General features: G+C 40.0%; 1 pseudogene; it reads left to right on the top strand.

Annotated features, from left to right (window-relative positions):
* Positions 1–610: 610 nt before the first annotated feature.
* LOC122435654 lies at positions 611–8875 on the top strand (annotated as a pseudogene).
* The last annotated feature ends 10336 nt before the right edge of the window (positions 8876–19211 follow it).

The following is a 19211-nucleotide window of genomic DNA, read 5'->3' as shown; positions in this document are numbered from 1 at the left end:
TGGCCTTAAACAGCAGACACTCATAATGTGTAAACTTACTCTTAGCATAGACCTTATCGATAGAATGCCTCACAATCTGCGGATAGGTGGACCATCAGGACATGAAAATATTGTAACACTTAGGCACTTCTGATGCCCATTCTCTTCATTATTAATAATGAAGCAGTTGTGTCACTTTCAGAACAGGGACTTATTTGTCTTTCATTTTAACAATTTTTTGAATAAATTTTGCCATTCAATGCTCTAAATGCTGGAAATAAAATAGTGAAAAAGTTATACTTGAGTATTTCCCTAATAGAGCTTAGAGTCTAATGGGAGAAAATTATACTAAACTTCATTTAAATTAAAAAATAATTTTAAATAAATTTAAATTTAAAAATAATGCAATGTGATAAGGGCTATGATGGGAGAAGTACTCTGCTAACACATAGGAAGGGTAGTTTACCTTATCTGGGAGCAGAGGAGTTAGGATTAGAGGACTTCTAGAAAAAGATATTAGGTTGGCATCTGAAAGATAAATAAGAGTTATCTGGAAGAATAGGGTCAGGAAGTAGGGTGTGAGCAAGAGTTCCAGTCAGAGGTAACCATATGCATGAAGACTTTGACATAGATGGAGTGTGATGCAGTTGAAGAACAGAAAGTCATTGTGACTGGACTGCAGAGAGTGGGAGGTAAAATGGTGGGAGATGAGACTGGAGAGGTAATAGGCACCAGATTATGCAGGGCTTTATATACTGTGTTTGCATGTGTGCTCAGTCGCATCCAACTTTTTGCAACCGCATGGACTATAGCTCATCAGGCTCCTCTGTCCATGGAATCTGCCCAGCAATAATACTGGAGTGGGTTGCCATGCCCTCCTCCAGGGGACTTTCTGACCCAGGGATCGAACCCACATTTCCCGTGTCTCCTGCATTGCAGGCAGATTCCTTACCACTGAGCCATCTAAGAAGCCATACTATGTTTAAGATTCTGGTATTTATCTCAAGACCCAGGGGAAGACATAGAAGGGATTTGGGCAGGGAAATGAGTCTGACAGGATTTACATTTTGCAAACATTCTAGCTGCACTGCTGAGAATTGATTGGAGGGGGCAAGAGTGGAGGGATGACTAAAAGAATTGAGAGGCCATTGCAGTAGTGTGGATGAGAAATTATGGTGGCATTTGCTAGGATGACAGAAGTAGAGATGGAGAGAAGTAGAAGCATTTTAGAATTATTTGCAAATTAACAGCTCTTGGTAAAGAATTGGATGTGGAGAATGAGGGAGAAGAATGAGTCAATGATTCCCATGTTTCTGGTTTGAATGTCTGGTTCAAGATGAGACAACAGCAGCTGTTACTGAGAGAAGAAAGGCAGAGGAGGAGACTAGGGGTGATGGTAGAGACTACAGATGATCAAATTTGGTTTTTAGAAGAATTAACTTGCTGTCATCATTCTCTTACCGATGCATCTGGTAAATCTCCAAATACAATTGCAAAAATATCTGAAAAGTTCTGTTGTTGTTCAGTCACTCAGTTTTATCCTACTCTTTGTGACCCCACTGCAGGACTGCAGTATGCCAGGCTTCCCTGTCTTTCATCATCTCCTGGAAGTTGCTCAAACTTATGTCCATTGAGTCGGTGGTGCCATCCAACTATCTTGTCCTTTGTTGTCCCCTTCTCCTCCTGCTTTCAATCTTTCCCAGAATCAGGGTCTATTCCAAGGAGTCAGCATCAGGTGGCCAAAGTATTGGAGCTTCAGCTTCAGCATCAATCCTTCCAATGAATATTCAGAGTTTGTTTCCTTTAGGATTGAGTGGTTTGATCTCCTTGCAGTCCAAGGGACTCTCAAGAATCTTCTCCAACACCACAGCTATAGCCCACCAGGCTGCTCTGTCCATGGAATTCTCCAGGCAAGAATACTGGAGTGAGGAGCCATTCCCTTCTCCAGGGGATCTTCCCCACCCAGGGAGCAAACCCAGGTCTCCTGCATTGCAGACAGATTCTTTACCATCTGAGCTACTAAGGAAGCCCCCAAAGTTCTAGTATTACTTTTATCTTCTTAATATCTTTAGTGCCTATGGATGGCCAAAGGGTTTAGCTTATTTTTTTTTTTTTTTACTTACTGTGCTTGACCTTCATAATTCATTTAATTATACTTCTTTTTCTGACCTTGTTATTGCATTTCTACCAAACTAGACCAATGGTGCATTTGTGTTCAGGATGAGTTCAACTCTTAGTAAGGACATGAATTTATAGTAGGGACATTATAGATGTATGCTTCTTATTTTTTCTTATGGATTTTTTCAAACATATATACATAAAAGTAGATAGTAATGGATTACCATATTCTCACCAACCAACTTCAATAATTATCAATTTATAGTCAATCATATTTAATCCATCCAAACAGTATAGCCTTTAAAGAAAAAATTGGATATGAATTACATGAAACAATTAACAATATTTCTCTAATATTATGATATTTCCATTTAGTGTTCCAATTTTCCTGAATGACTAATTTTTCTTTTATAGTTTGTTTGAAACATGATTCAAATAATCTCCATATGTTGTATTTCGTTGATGTCTCATAGGTCTCTCAATTCATTGGTTCCCTGTCTCTGTTTTTATTTTATTTTTATTTTTCAATTTATTTGTTGAAGAAAAAGGTTGTTTATCCTGTAAAGTTTCTCACATTTTGGATTTTGCTGATCATATCTCTGAAATGTTGATTAGCATATTCTTTTGTTCCTTACACTTCCTGTAAGCTGGTAGACCTAGAGCTTTGATCTGATTCAAGATTGATTTTTGAGGGGGCAGGACTATTTCATAAATTTTGTGTATGTTTTCATTGAGAGATACAGAATATCTGGCTGAGTCTCCTTTCTAAGATATTAGTGGCCATTGATAATCATTACCCAGATTCATAATTTCATTAGGGGTTTATAAGATGGTGATATTCCAGTTCTATAATTCTTCCTTCATTTACCAGTTGGGATATGTCTATAAAGGAAAAATTCCTCTTGAAAACGATTTCATCACTCTGAGGGGCAGCTTGGATTCCCTTAGCATCATCCTGTAAAGGTGACCAATGAATATATTTTTTGAAATCGTTATCAACTCATTGGTTTTTAACATTTTTTGATGTGTTTCGACTCATGAAGTGACTGCAGTTTTTATTCTTCAGTTTAGTTCAGTTCAGTTCAGTTGCTCAGTCGTGTATGATATTCTAATTGGCATTGTAGCCCTTTTCAAGTTAGTTACCGAATGCTTTTGACATTATCCAAATTTTCTTTGACAGCTTTCTTTGCTTTCTGATATGATAATTAATGAAACAACATAAATAAGTGGTTTTAATTATTTATGACAAGTTAACTGCCTGATTGTGGCTCTAAATTACCATTTAGATAGGCTTCGTGTAACAGGATGTAAACACTACCCTTGCCTTCAGTCTATGGAATGCTAAGCTGACACACAGGCAGTCAAAGCTTCCTTTAATTCAATATCTCACTAATTTATGGCTTTACAGAAAAACAAATAGCCAGTTCATGACTTCACCTCCAAAAAGAAGCATTTATACTTGTCTAAACATGCTTTTTAAATAAGTTGAAGTGGAATTTCTTCCTTCTTAAAAATATGTTTCTGGAACTACCAAAAATTTGCATATTCTAAATAGCTGATTAAAAAACAAAACAAAACAAAACAAAAACAACCTTTCCTCCATATTGTTGAAGGAAGAAGATGCTGGGACCGCTGATAAGACTTGGTTTAACTATGCCAGACTGACTTGACTTCTTTACATCCTGCTGCATCAGAGGCCATGAACTCCTTTTTTTTGTTTTTTCTTTCCTGCAGTCTTTAGTGTCTTGGTTAACCACCCCAGTTCTAGTAGATTTCCATTTTTCTCCTCCTTTGCCTCCTGCTTGCACATTTTTCCTGAAGCTTTATTCTTTCTTGTTGTCTTCTGTTTTTGGCTTAGTTTCAACGTTAGAAGGGACGGGTTTGGCTATAATCTGTGAATCTCCTCTTGGCCTCTTTTCTTATTGCCTCTTCAGCTAAATTGACCCTCTTAGAAATCTAGATGGTGGCTTCAATGGGGAAGATGTATGGCTGGGTGCGTAGGGGTCTTTGCAAAGCTGGGCTACTTTGCTGCTGCCAATCCCATAGCCTGAACTCCAGGAGCCCAAGATGGGAGCAATGGGAGAACCAGATGAAATTGGATGCCCATCATTTAAATTTAATATCAGGAATCTATCTATCTATCATTGTCTATCTCTGTCATCTACGTACTGTCAACTACAAATTGTCACTTACCAAGAGCATTGCCAATGACTGAACAACAAAGGCATTTGCCATCTGCCTCTATGGAGATTGAACCCCACGCTGCTATAGCTGGTGACCTTCAACAATCCCTGAGGGAGTTCAGGGTGGAGTGAGGCCCTCTGTGCTCCAGGGAATCTGGTGGGACAGGTCTTGAGATAGTTGGATGTTTTTAGGAACAGATTTTATGATCTCAATCTTCGCATCTCCTCATATCTAGAAAAGCACTAAATCCCTTCATGGTGACATCAGACCCTCATGACTAACAAAAAAGCTTTTGTAAAATGAATGCTTCACGGTATTGAACTCCCCTTTCACCAAAACCTTATATATTGACTTTCCTCCACTGCTGCTTTGGAGCAGTCTCTCGGAGCTATCTGAGATGCTGCCTCTCAGGCTGCAGTCCTCATTTTGCCCCAAATAAAATTTAATTCACAGCTCTCAAGTTGTACATCTTTTTTTAGATGACAGTACTTATCCCTCTCTTCCTTTTTAGATAAATGGTAGCATATTATAGTAATACTTAATTTTCTCCACCTTTTTTTTTCACCTTAACAATATACCAAGGAGTCATCCCAAAGTAGTATATAGAGTATATATTCCTCATTCTTTTTACAGCTACATAATACTCTCAGTCCTTTACTGATGAATTTTTTTGGTAACTTTCTGTCGTTATATATAGAACTGCAGTGAATAGTCTACTTCATATTCCTTGTTGTATTTTTGCCAGTGTATCATTGGGATACATTCCTTGAAGTGGGATTACTGGGTCAAAGGCAAAATGCCGCATATAATTTTGCAAGATTTGACTGGGGTGGTACTATTTTACATTCCCATGATCAAAGCATCAGAGTTCCTTGACCCAAGTCCAAACCCAGGTCCCTTGCATCGGGAGTGTGGAGTCTTAGCCACTGGATCACCAGAGAATTCCCTCTTATGGTCTTTTTCTATGCTCAAGTTCTATCATAGGCAGTGGAAGACTTGTCAGGTTATATCTTGTGTCCTATTGACATGACCTCTGTATTCCTTTATTTTCTTCCCCAGTAATCTTTGACAGCTTCTTTGCTAAATGATATGACAAGATATATCTAGACTTACCTTGTACATTAAATACCTCAGAATTGGCATCAGTCATTTCTCTAAGCTGCTGACAGAATGATAATTCCATTTGCTAAGCCTCATATCCACATACACATTCATAGCACTTACCATTACCTGATGTTACAGTGTATATTGTCTGCTTCATCCTGTACACCTTTAGAATTTAGTATGTAAGCTGCACAGAGGGCAAACATTTTGTTTTGTTCACTAATGTATCTTGAACACCTAGAACAAAGCCTGATACACAGAGGTCGTCAAAACCTGCTTCATGGGCTTCCCTGGTGGCCCAGTGGTTAAGATTTCTATGCTTCCTCTGAAAGGGGCATGGGTTCAATCCCTGGTCTGAGAATTAAGATGCCACATGTCAAGAGGCCAAAAATAAAAAAAAAAAATATTAAAAAAGCTCCCGCTTCTTTTGATTTACCAGAGGTCATGATTGCAGCCCTCTGTATGAAGAGATGGGTGATCATCCAGAGACCGAGCTCAAGAGTCACTGTCATTCATTCATTCCCATGTACTGAGTGGGTCGTATGTTACAGACAATGTTCTAGGCAAGATGGCAATGTTTGTATTAGGCCTGTAGCTCAAGGGAAACCTCTAGTCACACTGATCAGGCAGAAATGATTCCTCTCCAGTGTTAAACGAGCTAAACTAATATGGCCAAGTAACCACCTGGAATAAAAGGAAATGACAGGAGTATTTTCTTCCCTTAGGACTGCTCCTACAATGAAGACACTTACACCAAAGTTTCATACAAATTATGCAAATTTATGTATACTTTACTTATTACTTACATTTCCAGATGCTGTCTCTGATATCTATATTCTATGTAGTTTATGTCAATGTAGCTTATTCTATGTTAGTTTTATGTGAGAGAGAAAGCAGGGCAGGCCAGGACTAATGTTTGTTGAAGTCCTATTGTGTGCCAGACATTTAAAAATAGATCTTCTCACTATTATAGTCTCCTGGAAGATAAAGTCAGGAGGAAAAGGAAGCACATGTTTTAAAGACTTTATTTTTTTTAGGGCAGTTACAGCATTTTTTTTTTAAAGGAAATTGTATAAGGATTTTCTATTATTTTCCCAGCTCCAGGAGGTAATTTGTCTTGCAACACAGAAGTGTCAACAGATACTATTTGCAAAGGATTTCCCTTTTATTCCTCAGACCACTGTGGTAAAGTGGGGGATTTTGTTATATCCACTGAGAAGACTGAGGTTAAGAGAGGTGATAACATATACAAGTTTAGCAGTCATTTCTAGATTTAGAGCAGTGGTTCTCAAACTACCTTGTGTCATCTGTAAGTTGTGTAAACACTCATTACTGGGCTCCATCTGGTTGAGGACCAAGAATATTCTAACAAGTTCCTAGGTGATGCTGACGCTGCTGATCTGGGGATCACAGCTGGAAAACTACTGATGAGAATAATAATAAACAAACAAAAGTGACATTTACCTTTTATGAGTACCTGGAAAATCACCGTGAGCTGAGAGGACTGTGGAGATACATGGCCCTGGGTCACAACAAAGGAGACACAATGTGCAGTGTGCCCAGGCCCATAATTTGGGCCACAGACTCAGAGAGTGGCTGACACTATTTCACTCTCCTTAAGTGTGAGGGGATCAGTCACTGGTCCACAGAACAGTTCGTGTAGCCTTGTGATTTCACCATTGTGGGGAGCCCTGTAGGTGAAGGATTAAGCCCCAGGCTCCCAAGATTTCCATTGATATTAAGAGCTCTTTATCAAGCTACTTCTTATTAAACCCCTAATTCAGACCAGGCTATGGGAAATTAGGAGAGGTTAAGTTAATCAAGGAAACTGTCTTATAAATGCCTGCTCAGTAATGAAACCTGGAATTACTCTAAAGCTTTCTCACTGTGTCCTGACGCTACAAGCTCTGAATACTCTACTGTCGCTGGGCAGCCAATGGTGGCCAGGATAATGCTTTTCTATTATTTATCATAGTGAGCTGTATGACTTTAAAAATTATTTATTTATTTAATTAAAAAATAATTGTATTTGTTTTGGTTGCAGTGGATCTTCATTGCTGTGTGCAGTCTTTCTCTAGCTGTAGAAAGAAGGGGCTACTCTAGTTGCGGTGCATGGGCTTCTCACTGTGGTGGCTTCTCTTCTCACTGCAGAGCCTTCTCCCACAGTCTGTAGGGTGCTCCAGCTTCCGTAGTTGTGCTTCCTGGGCTCCAGAGAACAGGCCCAGTAGTTGTGGTGCATGGACTTAGTTTCTCAGAGGCATGTGAGATCTTCCTGGAACTAGAGATGGAACCCACAACTCCTGCATTGGCAGGTAGATTCTTTACCACTGAGCCACCAGGGAAGCCCAGCTGTATTACTTTTAAAGGATTCTATTACTGAAAAATTTAAAGCAGTCTATGGCAAACAACATCCCAGCAAAGCTTGTCTGAAATGGTTAATACTTGCAAATTATTTAGGGCTAATTCTCATGATATATGAAAGCATTCTCAGGAACCAATGTATAGAGAGATGAGCAAATGATGTTGCGGTAGGCAGTCTCTAAGATGGCTCCAGTGAACCTGAGCCTCCCTTCCTGAGTGGCGCCAGGAAGCCATGGGACCCTTTCCTGGAGCCCGGAGCCTGTGACCCTAGCACCCTGGGCTTCCTTTGTACAAAGCCCGCCTTTGTACTGAGAGGTCTTGGTGGAGGCACTAAACAGTTCAGGGAAGCCAGACCCTGCCCCACTCCCTGGAAGAGAAAATTTCCACTCCTGCAGCTGGCTTGTGACTCACACTGCCACCCCAACCAGCCAGAGGAGTCTTGAGTATGTGATTTGCCCGAATGTACAGTAGTGAGTTAATCATACAAGTACGTCATACACAAAAATGTTCTTGTATCTGAACAGTGAAAAGACCCTTTAAAAAGGTTTGATCTTGCTCTTTTTTTACCCATTCTTTTATGGGTTCCTGGCTGCATGTTTCTCATTCACAATGTGGGCTGTTTCAGAATCTAAACCATGAGTTTCCAAAATACTGTGACCGGATAGTCCAGGACTTACTTTTTTTTTTTTTCCAAAATCAGTGACTGTGTTGGAATATTCATTCAGTCTGTCCGATCCAGATTACTATAAAGGGTACATTGAAGACCTAAAGCCATATGACTTGGAAAAATGAAAGAATCTCACAGTTTGCCCTGATGAAGTGCCTTTTGAACAGAGAAGTCCAATTTATGTTGCATGTCATGTTTCTTAGTTCCTTACTTCAAGCATGCAGTGCTGTGGATGATCCTGAGTTTGGCTATATCAGAGGAAACCCTTGTATTCATGTGAAAATGAGCAGAGTAATTGGATTAAAGCTTCAAAGAGAATCAACTATAGAATGTACTTTGAAGGATGAAAGCATAGCAACTCTATTAACTTATCTTCCCTATGGAATTATAGAATTAAAATCCTTTCCATATTATGAGAAAAAATGGCATGTGAGGCATCTACAGTCATTAGTTGCCATCTAGATCACTTTTGACCCATGCAGTACTGTCAAAAAAGTTACAGTGAAGTGCAAGGCAGATGTATTTTACTCAATCTAAAACATCAGGATGTTCTTGACAAGTTTTCAGTATGAACTGTGTTCAGAATCAGTGTGTGCATAGTGATGAGTTAGGGTGTCTCCACAGGCTAAATGTTGTGTTGTCTGTCTTTATTTTGTATCAGCTGGACCTGCCATTCTAGAATTATGAGACCACCTTGGACAAAGGTGGGGTGCTACATGACACTGTGATGACATCATAATGTGCTTCCAGATCATAGTGTTCTATGTCCTTCAAAGTAACTGCCGGTTGCCTCTGCTGCCTGTTGAGCTATATACAGGCAGCCAATAGGGACTGTGAACACCTGATTCTGAACACGTAGAATGGGGGTCTTGTCCAATGTTTATGTGGTTTAATTGGCAAGCATCTAAAGCTTAATGTGCTGCCCTATATAAATATTTTATAGATTTAACACTGGTTAACTGTCATATTTTGATGCCAGCAAAGTTTTAGGAGAGAAAATGGTACCTGACCAACATCAAATGACTTTATAGTTGCAAGAAATGCAGTGTGTGGAGAAGTTTTGTATGTGAGGAGGAAAAAGGAGAATAAAAGTGGACTTGAAAGATTTTCTTGGGCTTTTTATAGAATTATTTTTTACATTTTAAATTAGTCTGTGAATCTTTTTTATTAACAGCACAACCTTTTAGCTGTAAAATATGTAAAAAATGTAGTGATGGGATTATTTTTAGTAATGGAACTAAATTTCTTATACATTATTTTAGACCATAGATGAGTCATATCATTTTTAGGTTAACTAGTATGATAATGCACATCATTTTCTATGAAAATAAGTTCATAAGATTTAAATTGTATGATACTTTATGAAATATCTTATTGCTGCTTTTACTTAACAGATTGTGGACTCTAATAAAAAATATAAATTATGAAGAGTCTATTTAAAAATGAGTCCTGGGACGAGAGCAACTATAAAAAGATCATCATTTTGATTCTGTATTTCATCTCCTTCTATGAACTTGATATGATTGTTTCTTCCAGTCTACGTTATTTTCAAGTGGAGAGGGAGGTGGGAGGGGGGATCGGGATGGGGAATACATATAACTCCATGGCTGATTCATGTCAATGTATGACAAAACCCACTGAAATGTTGTGAAGTAATTAGCCTCCAACTAATAAAAAAAAAAAAAAGCAAACCTATGTTTTCTATAAAAGTTGAGTTATAATTAATGTATAATGTTATATTAGTTTCAGGTGTACCACAACATAGTGATTCAATAGTTTATACATTATGAAGTGATCACCGCCATAAGTCCAGTTATCATTGGTCACCATACAAACTTATAACAATATTATTGACTATATTCCCTATGTGTACATTGTTGTTGCTTTAGTCACTCAGTCATGTCCAACTCTTTGAGACTCCATGGACTCTAGCCCACCAGGCTGCTCTGTCCATGGGATTCTCCAGGCAAGAACACTGGAGTGGGTTGCCATTTCTTCTTCCAGTGTGTACATTACATTCAAGTAATTTATTTATTTTATAGCTGTAAGTTTGTATCTCTTAATCCCTTTCACATTTACCCATCCTCTTCCCCTCTGGCTTATGATATCTGTAGAAGTGAAGCATCATATATCCACTGTTGTTATTTAGTCACTAAGTCATGTCCAACTCTTTTTGGCCCTATGGACTGTAGCCCACCAAGCTCCTCTGCCCATAAAATTCTCCAGGCAAGAATACTGGAGTGGGTTGCCATTTCCTTCTCCAGGGGATCTTCCTGACTCAGGGATCAAACCTGAGTTTCCTGCATTGCAGGTGGATTCTTAACCACTGAGCCACCAGGGAAGCCCCATATATCCACTAGTCCAGTACACAGAACCTAGGAAGAAGACATATTAAAGGGCCATGAATGGGAGAAAGAACTACTTATTTAGGTTAACCATTTTCAAAATAAAATAAGATTTGATAGTGACTCTGGATAGAGGTGGGCTTCTCTGGTGGCTCAGTGGTAAAAATAATATATATATACAGTGAAAAAAAAGATAGCATTAATGAGCCGTGCCTCCCAGTTTTCATGCACGTGCATGAGTAATCCCTATACTTGAGTGCGGGCTGGGTTAACAGAGATAAATACTGAAGCCTTGAATCACTGTAAAGCTTTTTCCTTTGTGTTCTGAAGCTGCCAGGGCTCTGAGTGCTCTAATCTTCCTAGGGGCTGGCGCCTGATACTCCCCAGTGTATTGCACAATTCCTATTACAATGGACTGTATTATTTATTTATTTGTAAAATACACATAATATTTACCATTATAATCCTTTTAAAGTGCAGTTTAGTGGTCTCTAGTACATTCAAATTGTTGTACAACCATCATCACCATCCATCTCCAGAACTCTTTTCATCTTGTTCTGTGCTCATTAAACAATAATTTCCTGTTTCCATCAGCCTTGGCAATCACTGTTCTACTTTCTGTCTTTATGAATTTGAATACTCCAGGTGCCTCATGGAAGTGGACTCATACAGTATTTGGTGTGTGTGTGTGTGTGTGTGTGTGTGTGTTGTGTCTTCTTTCATTTAGCATGTATCAGATTTTCAGTTCTTTTTAAAGCTGAATAATATTCGACTATGGGGCCTCCCTGGTGGCTCAGAGGTAAAAGAATCTGCCTGCAATACAGGAGCTACAGGAGACACGAGTTTGATTCCTGGATCGGGATGATCTCCTGGAGGAGGGCATGGCAACCCACTCCAGTATTCTTGCCTGGAGAATTCCATGGACAAAGGAGCCTAGAGGACTACAGTTCGTAGGATCACAAAGAGTTGGACATGACTGAAACAACTTAGCACACATGCATAAGATTCCACTGTAAGATAGTCATACTGGTAGGCATTTGGGTTTCCCTTTTTTGGCTACTGTTGTTAAAACCAGAGCTGTATTTAGTTAACAGTAGTTAATGTGTTAAAACAGATTTTATTCAGAAACTATTGTAATAAGAGTAAAGAGACCTCAGATTACAACTGAGCTCAGTTTTCAGTACAACATGGGCAAATACAGGTTCATAGCCAAGGAGCAGATTGGGGAGTCAGTGGATGGAAAACCAAAGCAGAAACATCAGGGATAAGGATTGGGGGCGGGGGGTGGTACAGATCCTGATTAAACTGACCTGACCAGTGTTGTTGCTGAAGGTAGGCCATGGTGATCAGATACTGAGGGTAGGGATTCTTGCTAAGTTGACTTAGTAGGATTTTTGCTAAAAATTAGGCTATTCAAAGATAAACTCAAGTGTTCAAAGGTTGAGACCTAGTTGAGACAAAGGTTCAGAGGAACCTCATTAAAATTTGGTGAGGAGTAAGTCTTGTAGGTGTGAATAATATTGCTGTGAACATTAGTGCACAAATATTTGTTCAAGTCCCTGCTTTCAATTCTTTTGGGTGTATACCTATAAGTGGGATTTCTAGATCATATTGTAATTCTATTTTTCATTTTTTGAGGAACTTCCAAACTGTTACAATAGCTGCACCATTTTACATTCCCACCAGCGATGCACAAAGTTACAATTTCTCCACATTCTCACCAACACTTGTTATTTTCTGCTTTAAGAAAAGTAATAGCTATACTAATGGGTGTGATTTACTATTTATTTTTAAAATAAACTTTATTTTGAATAATTTTATATTTACATAGCTGTATAATCTTAATAATATTGAAAAATTTAAAACAGAATGGTAGGAAAAAAGTAACAATTATGAGAAAAGTAGATTTACATTTCTGGTATGTTAGGTAGACTTACTAACCAACAGACAGGTGAGTCAATGATGTCAACAGAAAATTCACTAAAGAACCAATAATTGTGCCCAGGTTCCTGATGGTGGCTCAGACTGTAAAGAATCTGCCTGCAATGTGGGAGACCAGGGTTTGATCCCTGGGTCAGGAAGATCCCCTGGAGAAGGGAATGGCTACCACTCCAGCATTCTTTCCTGGAGAATTCCATAAACAGAAGAGGCTGGCGGGCTACAGTCCATCGGATAACAAAGGGTTGGACACGACTCTGTGACTAACAGTTTCACTGTTCATTCCTGCATCGCAGGCGGATTCTTTACCATGTGAGCCACCAGTGAGGCCCCAATAAACATTAGCAAATCATAGAAATCATATTAGTGAAATAGGCAAAATGCAGAAGAATGTACATAACATGACTATATTTTTGAAGAATATGTGCATTTTAGTATATTTTAATGTAAATATCTGATTATATGTAATTATGCATTAATAAATTATATACAGAGAAATACACCTGAAGAATAGTCATCTGTCTATTTTCAGTGAATATCTTTGGGTCAAGGACTGAGGTTCAGGCAGATGAGACTACAGAATGATTTCAATTTACACGTATACATTTTTACACTGTTTGAAATTTATACTCAGGAAAATTTATTAAGATAAAAATTAATAAAGAGCAAAAATATGTCACCCAACTGACAAAAATTATGTACACATAGGTTTTATTTTGGAAATGTGTTCACAACATTCTGGTTTGTTAAGAAAATAGTAGATTAAAGCATCTGATTTGATAGTTTATCTGTGTATGTATTTGTTTCTATGGCTCAAACATCTTCACACATGCAGCTTTCTCTTCAGCTCACACAGGAGGCTGATGTCTAGTTTTAGGGCTTAGAGACACTAAATGTTTTATATTTAGAGAGATTGCTGCCAGTGGGTGGTAAATTCTGGAAAGACCTGGCTGAGGCCAAGGCCAAGGCCAAGTCCCTCCTTCATTCTTTCCTCCCCTTCCTCTCGATCTCAAAGCCCAGATATTCAGAATCGCAACTCTGATTCTGATTACTAGGTGGCATCTACCTTCATATTTTTCTCTTTTTTTAATGAAAAGGCATTTTTTAGAGTAAACAAAATGTTATTTTTAGAAGTGCTTATTAAGCAGTTCATATACTTATTGTATATATGCTTGAAATTGGGCTTGAAAGATTTTTTATATAAAAAGACCAAAAGAATATCAATTTAGTTTCATATATGTGTTATTCATAGATCTATCAACCTCTCTTGCCCTGCCCCTCCCCCCCTACCCCTGTTTTCATCAAGGTCTGCTGACCTGTCCACACTGTAGAGAGGGTCTCCTGGGGAGAAAGCAGGTAGTTTAAGCTCCCAGGTATCATAACACTGTAATGGCTTCCTAAAACATCCATCTGCCTCTCCCCAGACCACTTTACACACAGCTGCCCATAGTAGTTTCCCTGAAGTGGACCCTGATATCATTACACAAACACTCTCAGAAGCAATTTACTACCTACAAAGAGAACTTCAAACTCCCTTCCCCAGCTTGTACTCTCCACCCCATGAATCCAGACTAGGTTTCCAGTTTTGTCTCCCAACTGCTCTGTGTTCTGGGCAACCTGCACTGTGGGCTACTCCCTAAAGGACTCCTGTGTTCACTGTGTATCTCTTGAACTGTGTGGGGATTGATTTGAACAGAACTTGGCTCTAGTGTGGTGAAAATATACAGCCTTGACGTACTCCTTTTCCTATTTGGAACCAGTCTGTTGTTCCATGCCCAGTTCTAACTGTTGCTTCCTGACATGAATACAGATTTCTCAAGAGGCAGGTCAGGTGGTCTGGTATTCCCATCTCTTTCAGAATTTTCCACAGTTTATTGTGATCCACACAGTCAAAGGCTTTGGCATAGTCAATAAAGCAGAAATAGATGTCTTTCTGGAACCCTCTTGCATTTTCGATGATCCAGCAGATGTTGGCAATTTGATCTCTGGTTCCTCTGCCTTTTCTAAAACCAGCTTGAACATCTGGAAGTTCACGGTTCATGTATTGCTGAAGCCTGGTTTGGAGAATTTTGAGCATTACTTTACTAGCGTGTGAGATGAGTGCAATTGTGCAATAGTTTGAGTATTCTTTGGCATTGCCTTTCTTTGGGATTGGAATGAAAACTGAGCTTTTCCAGTCCTGTGGCCATGGCTGAGTTTTCCAAATTTGCTGGCATATTGAGTGCAGCACTTTCACAGCATCATCTTTTAGGATTTGAAATAGCTCAACTGGAATTCCATCACCTCCACTAGCTTTGTTTGTAGTGATGCTTCTTAAGGCCCACTTGACTTCTTATTCCAGGATGTCTGGCTCTAGGTCAGTGATCACACCATTGTGATTATCTGGGTCGTGAAGATCTTTTTTGTGTATTCCTCTGTGTATTCTTGCCATCTCTTCTTAATATCTTCTGCTTCTGTTAGGTGCATACCATTTCTGTCCTTCAATGAGCCCATCTTTGCATGAAATGTTCCCTTGGTATCTCTAAGACTGGTTCCAAATAGGAAAAGGAATACGTCAAGGCTGTGTATTGTCACCATGCTTATTTAACTTATATGCAGAGTATATCATGAGAAACCCTGGGCTGGATGAAGCACAAGCTGGAATCAAGATTGCCGGGAGAAATATCAATAACCTCAGATATGCAGATAACACTACCGTTGTGGCAGAAAGTGAAGAAGAACTAAAGAGCCTCTTGATGAAAGTGAAAGAGGAGAGTGAAAAAGTTGGGGGAGAAGAGCTAAGATGGCAGAGGAATAGAACTTTCTCCTCTACAAATTCAACGAAAGAACATTTGAACGCTGAGCAAACTGCACAAAACAACTTCTGATCGCTAGCAGAGGACATCAGGCACCCAGAAAAGCAGCCCATTGTCTTTGAAAGGAGGTAGGACAAAATATAAAAGATAAAAAGAGAGACAAAAGAGCTAGGGACTGAGACCCGTCCTGAGAAGGGAGTCGTAATAGAGAAAGTTTCCAAACACCAAGAAACCCTCTCATTGGTGGGTCTGGGGTAAGTTTTCGAATCTCAGAGGGCAACCTAACTGGGAGGAAAGATAAATAAAACCCACAGATTACATGCCTAAAAGCAACTCCCAGCAGAAAAGTACCTCAGATGCTTGCATCTGCCACCAGCAAGTGGGGGCTGAACAGAGAGGAGCGGGCGGCCTTGCTTAGGGTAAGGACCTGGCCTGAATGTCCTGAGGGCAATCAGAGGGAGCTAACGTGAGATAGCAACTTAAACTGTGGGACAGCGCGCGCGAGAGAAAATTAACTGGTGAAAAGCGCGCTAACTGAACACACTGCTGGCCATTCACAGAGCAAAAGAAAGACTGAGCAATTCCAGAGAAGAGCTAGCCAGCTGTGGGCCAGCCCATCCCCCACCGGAGGCAAGAGGCAGGGGGGAGGGGAAAGGGGCAAACTCAGCCCCAGAGACGTCATCCCCTACCAAACTGCAAACAGGCTCCCAGTTTATAAACAAAGACTTCCTGAGATTCTGGATGGTTGACATCCGCCAGAAGGGTCGCGGCTAGAGACCAGCTCCCCAGAACAGACACAAGGCGCACCCAACCGGCGTGCGCAGAAACTGAGGTTGGGACCGCGGAGGGGATAAGGCGCACCGCACCCGGGGAGAGTGCGCTCATCAAGCTCCTGGCTGCCTGACCTGCTCCGGCCGGGGAAGGCACAAAACGCAGTCCCAACCAAGTCTGCGCTTTTGTGGAGTACCCGTAAACTGGAACCACACGCAACTCAGGGCCCGCTCCCTATAGCGCAGCCAGGAGCCTGAGCAGTGTAGACAGGGAAAGCACACACGCTGTGAGTGGGGGCAAACCCAGTGTGGCCGGAACCCTGCGAGTGCTCCCCACACAGGCCAGTGAGATTTGTCTGCAGCGCCCCTCACTCCCCACAGCACGACTGAACTAGTGAACCTAAACAAGAGACCACCTCCGCCACCTTGAGTCAGGGCGGAAATTAGACACTGAAGAGACCAGCAAACAGAAGCCAAATAAACAAAGGGAACCTCTTCAGAAGTGACCAGTGCAACAGATTAAAATCCCTGTAGTTAACACCGACAACACAGGAAGGGGCCTATAGATATCGAGAAATATAAACTGGAACAAGAGGCTATCTGAAACTGAACTGAACCCACACTGCCCACAACAGCTCCAGAGAAATTCCTAGATATACTTTTACTATTTTTTTAATTAAAATTTTTTTAATTTTTTTTCTTTTCTTTTCTTTTTTTTCCATTTATTTTTATTAGTTGGAGGCTAACTACTTTACAATATTGTAGGAGTTTTTGCCATACATTGACATGAATCAGCCATGGATTTACATGTGTTCCCCATCCCGATCCCCCCTCCCGCCTCCCTCTCCATCCCATCCCTGTGGGTCTTCCCAGTGCACCAGCCCTGAGCACTTGTATCATGCATCCAACCTGGGCTGGTGATCTGTTTCACCCTTGATAGTATACTTGATGATTTCTTTCATCAGTATTTTATAGTTTTCTATATATAGGTCTTTTGTTTCTTTATGTAGATATACTCCGAAGTATTTTATTCTTTTTGTTGCAATGGTGAATGGTATTGTTTCCTTAATTTCTCTTTCTGTTTTCTCATTGTTAGTGTATAGGAATGCAAGGGATTTCTGTGTGTTAATTTTATATCCTGCAACTTTACTATATTCATTGGTTAGCTCTAATAATTTTCTGGTAGAGTCTTTAGGGTTTTCTATGTCGAGGATCATGTCATCTGCAAACAGTGAGAGTTTCACTTCTTTTCCTATCTGGATTCCTTTTATTTCTTTTTCTGCTCTAATTGCCATGGCCAACACTTCCAAAACTATGTTGAATAGTAGTGGTGAGAGTGGGCACCCTTGTCTTGTTCCTGACTTTAGGGGAAATGCTTTCAATTTTTCACCATTGAGGATAATGTTTGCTGTTTTAAATTTTTTTGTTTTATTTTCTTTTAAAATTCCCTATTACTCCTCTATTACTCCTTAATTTTCATTTTCTTTTATTTTCTTTTAAAGTCCTCTATTACTCCTTAATTTTCATTTTCATTTCACTATAACCTTGCAAAAAAAAGACCCTGTTTTTAAAGCGAACTTCATATATATTTCTTAAATTTTTTATGTTTTTGTTTTTAATATTGTATTTTTAAGAGTCTAACCTCTACTGTAGATTTTTAATCTTTGTTTTTCAGTATTTGATATATCAATTTTGGACATTGAAAATTCCAACATTCAGTACCCATTTTTACTCAGGAGTGTCATGATTACTCTCTCCCCCTTTTGACTCGCCTTTTTCTACCCCAGGTCACCTCTATTTCCTCCCTCCCCCTTCTCTTCTCAATCCAATTCTGTGAATCTCTGTGGGTGTTCAGGGCTACAGAGAACACTTAGGGAACAGAGTGCTGTGTAGATCTGTCTCTCTCCTCTTGAGTCCCCCGTTTTCTCCTCCTGCTCATCTCTATCTCCTTCCTCCCTCTCCTCTTCTTCATGTAACTCTGTGAACCTCTCTGGGCGTCCCTCACTGTGGAGATTGTTTTCACCATTAACCTAGAAGTTTTATTATCAGTGATGTATAGTTGGAGAAGCCTTGAGACTACTGGAAGAATAAGACAGAAATCCAGAGGCAGGAGAGTTAAGCCCAAAACCTGAGAACACCAGAGAACTCCTGACTACAGGGAACATTAATTAACAAGAGATCATCCAAAAGCCTCCATACCTACACTGAAACCAACCACCAACCAAGGGCCAGTAAGTTCCAGAGAGTGAAAAAGTTGGCTTAAAGCTCAACATTCAGAAAACTAAGATCATGGCTTCTGGTCCCATCACTTCAAGGAAAGTAGATGGAGAAGCAGTGGAAACAGTGGCAGATTTTATTTTCTTGGGCTCCAAAATCACTGCAGATGGTGACTGCAGCCATGAAATTAAAAGACGCTTACTCTTTGGAAGAAAAGTTATGACCAACCTAGACAGCATGTTAAAAAGCAGAGACATTACTTTGCCAACAAATGGCCACCTAGTGAAGGCTATGGTTTTTCCAGTAGTCACGTATGGATGTGAGAGTTGGACTATAAAGAAAGCTGAGTGGTGAAAAATTGATGCTTTTGAACTGTGATGTTGGAGAAGACTCTTGAGAGTCCCTTGGAACTGCAAGGAGATCCAACCAGTCCATCCTAAAGGAAATCAGTCCTGGGTGTTCATTGGAAGGACTGATGTTGAAGCTGAAATTCCAATACTTTGGCCACCTGATGCGAAGAATTGACTCATTGGAAAAGACCCTGATGCTGGGAAAGATTGAAGGCAAGAGGAGAAGGGGACGACAGAGGATTGGATTGTTGGATGGCATCACTGACTCAGTGGATGTGAGTTTGGGTGAACTCCTGGAGTTGGTGATGTACAGGGAGGCCTGGCATGCTGTAGTCCATGGGGTCACAAAGAGCCGGACATGATGAGCGACTGAACTGAACTGG

This window comes from Cervus canadensis, chromosome X (genome assembly GCF_019320065.1).
Source record: "Cervus canadensis isolate Bull #8, Minnesota chromosome X, ASM1932006v1, whole genome shotgun sequence".
Lineage (NCBI taxonomy): Eukaryota > Metazoa > Chordata > Mammalia > Artiodactyla > Cervidae > Cervus > Cervus canadensis.
The sequence above is the reverse complement of the archived record's forward strand: the minus strand, read 5'-3'. Positions and strand labels throughout refer to the sequence as shown.